This window comes from Phoenix dactylifera, chromosome 18, assembly GCF_051530095.1.
Source record: "Phoenix dactylifera cultivar Ajwa chromosome 18, Ajwa_hap1_PhDact_Kaust_v1.1, whole genome shotgun sequence".
Taxonomy (NCBI): domain Eukaryota; kingdom Viridiplantae; phylum Streptophyta; class Magnoliopsida; order Arecales; family Arecaceae; genus Phoenix; species Phoenix dactylifera.
Window position 1 is genome coordinate 11,955,866 of NC_143207.1, and position 6,002 is coordinate 11,961,867.

The following is a 6,002-nucleotide window of genomic DNA, read 5'->3' on the forward strand; positions in this document are numbered from 1 at the left end:
CAGTAATTATCTGTTTCTGCTCTGTTTTTCTTGTAGAGGAATGCCTCATAGATTTTGTCAGCATCTATCAGCCGGACATTCGCCAGATGAAGGTGAAGGATCTCGTAAAGCTCTAATAATTTGTCTCTATCTTCTCCGTTTTTCATTGTCAGCAGTCGGATCCGGATTTCTTCAACCGATAAAGGATCTTCATGTTCAAAGAGCAAAAGTACAATTGAAGCGAACGCGAGACGAGGGGCGGAGACGCGTGATGGCTCGGATCACACGCGGACGAAGGATGGAGAGCCAGAGGGGCTTCGGAGTGGTCGTGGGGAAATGGGAGCGATGTGTGATGGCCCGTAGTCCGCGTCGACGTGGGGGAAAAGGGCACTGATGGATTCCGAAGCAGAGGGGGGACGTGATAGGGTGTGATGGACGATGGCTCGCCTTGTACGGGAGTAATTAAGTGGAAGGGGGAGTGAGGGGAGTTTTTGTCTTTGTTCTGTTGGTTAACTTGTATTGGGTTTCTCTCACCCGAAGAGGGAACTGTATCTTTGCTATTTTGCATGGCTTCTCCTCTTTGGGAAGAGCCACTGAATATCATTTCCTTTCCCCTATCTTTGTTGGTTTCTTCTCTGGTTGGGACCTACCACCCTTTTCTTGACATTTTTAATAATGAGTTAAAACTGCAAGAGCTTCAGAGTTCAGTGATGTCCAGATTCAGAATGGGCAAATGGCCTTGGTACATACATCATGTATTTGCCTCCCATACATCATGTATTTGCCTCCCATACTGAAGTAGCCAGGTATTTGTATTTATTGCCAGGAAAATATGAGAGCACGTCACGAATAGCTCATGAGTAAGAAAACTTAACTAGAGTAAGAAAAAGGAATAACTTTACCATTAAGCTCATGAGTGCCAGCCAAAACTAAACATTTTTATTATATTGTGCATACCATTGTCACTGGGTTCATTCTTTGACTTTAATTCAATAACTTAACGGTAGAATTTTATTTGTACTAGCTTGTCACTGGGTTTCATTCTTTGACTTTAATTCAATAACTTAACTGTAGAATTTTATTTGTACTAGCTATGCATTCCCACATGCTGTCATCTTTCAATACAATTATGGGAAAGCCCACGTCCACAAAAAGAAATAAGACATCACCTTTCAGCTAATTAAGAATGGAGTTCCATACGGGGTTCATTGCTAGGGCTCAAGAATGGATGAAAAAAGGACTCAGCAAGCCACAATAGCTCTAACTTTGGGGGTTCAAGAAGTGCTATAAAATAGCATAAGCTTTGCAATACATTTATCTGGCTATTGTAATTTTATTTTCTTTTGAAGATCTTTCCATTTTCTTGCCGGTGTCATTATAAGGGTGTCATTTTTTGAAATAATGAAAATTCCTACTGCACTGTTATACAATAGTCATATAATGATTACTATGAATTGAAATCCCAGAGAAATTGTAAAGGTATTATGATGACATTTATGTATCTTAGAGATTATAATCATATGAAACAGAGGTTAGTACTTCATATATTTAGAAACCAGACTATTTATTTTTTTGGAAAAAACAAAAAATTAGGCTGTTTAAATACTAGCTAAAGAGTCAGAGAGTTTTAACATAAGTCATGAAAAGTTGAGATCAAATTCACAAAGGTCCACTGGATGTACTACTTTCGGGCTAAAGAATCCTCAATATTAATTTTCATTATCTAAGAAGTATATAGGTAGGTCAAACAAAGATAGAAACTATCGGAACTGATTTAAAGACAACTCATTTTTGCCATGCTATAACTTGGACAACCTATGCAAGTCCCATTTTTGTTGCAATATTATTGACTGTTTCAAACAAAAGAACTACACAACCAGGATAACATTAACCTGATTATTACAAAAAAGAACATTGATTGTCCAAATTAAAACATGATCACCGGTGAGAAGAGAAAAATACAATACAAATTTCACCATCCAAAACATAAGCTCTAGTTATCTGATAATGTAAGCAAGTGAGACGATATAATTATCAAAAAGAAAATGAAAATCTCTAGTAAAACTCGAATAAAACCAAAATTTAATCATTGTTAATCAGAGAGGAAGAGCGGTGAGGGACAGAGCCTCTAATTATTATTAATCAGAGGGAGTCTCTATTTTCTGAGAAACACAGGGTGGATTTAATTCTACCCACAGCCTACAGGCAACCGGCTAAGCTCTTAAAACAACAGCAGCAGCAAGCCAACAACAACAACAAATACCTACAGGGAACCTGGCCCTCAACAGATTAAAAAAATAAATCCCAACCCATACTGTTTGCTGTGTGGGGAAGCTCTCATTAACAGAGCATTTCATGCGCCACATCAAAGCCATTCAACTTTCTCCGCGGCAAGCCCCATCAAGATTCAAACCCCACAACAAAGCCCCATCAAACTCGAATAAAAATGGGGAAATGGTGGTTCAACAACCACAGCCCCTAAATTCCAGATCGACTGAAATCCCCAAACTTTATGAAAAATGAATTGAAACAAAAACCCATCCAAATCCATCCAATACAAAACCCAAGCTAGGAAAAACAAAACCATCGCCAACAGAGATCACGAGAGCAAAGCAAGCCAGAACCAATTAGAAATCTACGGCCACATAGAGAGCCCGGATCGAAAAAAGAAAACCAAGAGACAGGGTCGGATCAAGAACTGATCGACGATGATACCTGAAGGAAATGAGGTCTGACTTCCGAGGAGGAAAAAGGAATAGTCGTGCTGCCTTGCTGGGATTTGGGAACTGGAAAGTGGGAATTGGGACCAAGGAGGCAAGGAGACGTCAAGGACAAGGGGAATAGCCCGTAGCCGCATGCCATAGGTGATAGGTTTACGGCTTACCAGCTTTACAGCCATGGCGATGGGATTGGGACAAGCTACAGTTGACAGCTATTTCTCAGCGATGCAGGGCCTTTCTTCGGGCCTAGGCCTTAGGTGACCGCCTCGGTCGCCTAACGGACGGGCCGGCCCTGAGCACGTGCCAATAATAGCTCCTCCTTTTCACGGATTGGAAATCTTATGTACTTCCACCAATTGCCTTCAAGAATTTTAATATAAAGCATGTGGCGTTGAAGATTTTTGCTACAAGATTCGGCTTGAAGGCAATTTTCATATAACAAATTCATAAGGTCATCTTAGTCAAGAGAGTGAATTTAATAAATAGAAGCATATTGTTTCTCCCATCTAATTTTATTTGAACGTATAATGCACGGCAGGAAAAGATTTGAGTATTATTTTGGACTCCGTGAGGGTTCTATTTTTTTTAATAAAAATTACTTCAAAATGATCCACCAGGTATTCTTTACTGCAGGGTTTATTTCTCTTTGAGAGAGATACTAATATTTGGGGAGCAGGCACATGCATCTATACTCCGTGTAAATAAAAAAAGGCTACACGCATTGCAATTAAGATGCTTCCTAATCCACCTAGCTAAAATTATTGGCCATTTGTAATTATATTAAGAATATTAGGAAAAATTGCTCAGCAACTATTTATCTAGGAAAAAAATCAGCTGACATAAAAATTAGAGATTAAAAAAGATATCTTACTCTAATGAGCATTGAAAATGTTAACTAATATTTTTTTATAAAAAGCGAAGAGCCAAAAGGCCCTTTTTTTTATATATTTTCTCCCTCCTTAACTAACAAGCTCCATATCTTACTGATAATACTAATATTTCCTCATTTGCCCACTAAAATAGAATTTTATATTATTTGTTTTAGTTTTCTTGTCTATATCAATTTTGCTCTAAGCTTGATTTTGTTTTTCTTGTTGTAATTGGCATTCCATATATTGCAAGTGAGCCTATATTCCACATAGTTTGTTTGGATTTTCCAAAAATTTTTGCTCCTTAAAACTTCCTTGATAATTCCAAACTAACACTTCGTTCTGTTATCCTCTATTAGCAATCTAAGATCTTCAAAGCGTGCAAAGTCAGGCCATTTCGACCCTATAACCAAAGCATATAATTTAATTTTCACAAACCTACCATAAACGGTTATGCCAAACTTCAAAGGTAAAAGACCACATTGCCTCATTATATGCGATAACATCAAGCCAAACGATTTCCATCCAAACCACCTCCTGCTCTGTCCTTTGATGCTTGGCAAATCTCATGGGATTGGCCGGCCTCGACGTTTGGTGCTCAACGAAGCAACCCTTGACTGCAAGTGAGACAAGGAAATAAATAAATGTTAGATAAACATAAAACAGGATAAAATAAAGGAGGATGGGCAATATTTTATAGCTTGTGTCCAATGTAATTTCTCTTTTGGCTGACCTGAAGAAGTTTTATAATTTCATCTTTCGTCTTCTGATCAGGTGCAGACTTGTACTTTTTGAGTAGATCGACTACAATCTTGTCATCGATTATCCATTTAGTTCCATTTGACAGATCGACGATATGAAGCTCCTTTGTTGTAGTTGAACATTTACCTTTGTCGTTCGATTTTATATCTAACTTAAGCATCTTATCTCCAAGTTATACTTTAGGAAGAGGCAAGTGGCTTGGCTCATGCTTGCTAGGGGTTTCTTTAGCAGATCCTTGAAGAATTTTGTCACCGGAACTAGGAGCATCTCCTCGAAGATTGGATTTTTCTAATATATTGTAGAAATACATATCTTAATATGAATTCAATGATGTAGCAGCATGAAACGGAAAATGCTTGAGGATACTTGATGGTACATTGTAGAAATACATATCTTAATATGAATTTAATGATGTAGCAATGTGAAATGGAAAGTGCTGGAGGAATCGTGACATGTTGTGCATCATGGCTTCTTATGTTACATGTGGATGTGTTTGTGGATCGGGCTGGGCTTGGCTTTGCCCGCATATCAACATAATTTATATAGATTCAGGCTTATCTTCCAAGTCCAAGTCAAATCCTTACTCGAGCTTCAGGCCTTAAGTTGGATCTCGGGTTTTCTGGCTGAAGTATGAATGATTAAATATTGCTGACAATCTAAACATGTTTATTGTTCTATTAAGTTCATGTATCAGCAACAATTGTCAAATAAGTAAATAAATAGATCAAATAGAAACAAACAATACAAGAAAAATAAAAAATATTCAGGCCAAGCTGGCTTTAATCCTGATGTCCGAGCCTGGTCTATTTATTAAACAGGTTTGTTTTCCGGGCATGGCTCAGCCCACAGAGTCTGGAACTTGTCCTAAGGATTTCGGGCTTTAGCAAGCCGAGCGGACTGACAAATAATGAACAGGTAACGTTAAAAAGGAACTTTAACAAATGCTCATACTCAAGAAGAGATCAAATGGCAATAAAAATACATATGACCACAATGAGGACTCTCCAATGTGGATCAAAAGTTCCTGAATGAACTTCACTCACCTTTCCTCTGAGCCATGCTGATCTCCCTCAAGCTGAGCTTCTGCCTAAGAACTCTTCTAATCGGGCTTTCTCTAATGCTTGTGCATGTGGAAGGTGATTGCATGATGGCTTCCATTGCATAATGAGATTTTATCGGGCTTTCCCTTCCCCATTCCCTCTCCCTGGGGAGAGGGAAAGAGGGGAGTACCCTCTCCCAGGGAGAGGGGAAGAATCAAAATTTTATTTATTTATTTTCTTGTCCCTGATCCGACGACAAGCAGCATAAGAACGTGATAATTTGGTATTCTTTATCAGTGCAAGGGACATATGGCCAAGTGAAGCTTATCTCACTCAGCACCCACTTGGAGGACAATTGGCCAAGTGACGGCACGTTCATAATTTTGATATTCTCCCAAGGAAAGGCCGTTCATTGAAAGATAAATTTTATATTATTTTTTATTCTTTATTGGGGTTTGACCTACAAAAGGATGGTTACATGATCTGCATCTTTCAACTCTGTATAGTTTTCAAATTACCGTTGTCCCCATCCAGCTATAGAAAAAGCATGATTTAGGAATTGAACAACTGTTTATTTAGATTGGGCTAGCCCAAAGCTCCAGTAACCGAGCTTGGACCTAGTAAGTAGGCCC

The 6,002-nt window shown here is 38.6% G+C and overlaps 1 long non-coding RNA gene across 1 annotated transcript; it reads right to left on the reverse strand.

Moving 5' to 3' along the window:
* Positions 1-3,963: 3,963 nt before the first annotated feature.
* LOC120107227 (uncharacterized) lies at positions 3,964-5,589 on the reverse strand. The gene is made up of 3 exons (XR_005509129.2): positions 5,374-5,589; positions 4,302-4,618; positions 3,964-4,185 (listed from the first exon to the last, which is right to left on the reverse strand). It is a non-coding gene; the product is annotated as an uncharacterized LOC120107227 (long non-coding RNA).
* Positions 5,590-6,002: the final 413 nt, after the last annotated feature.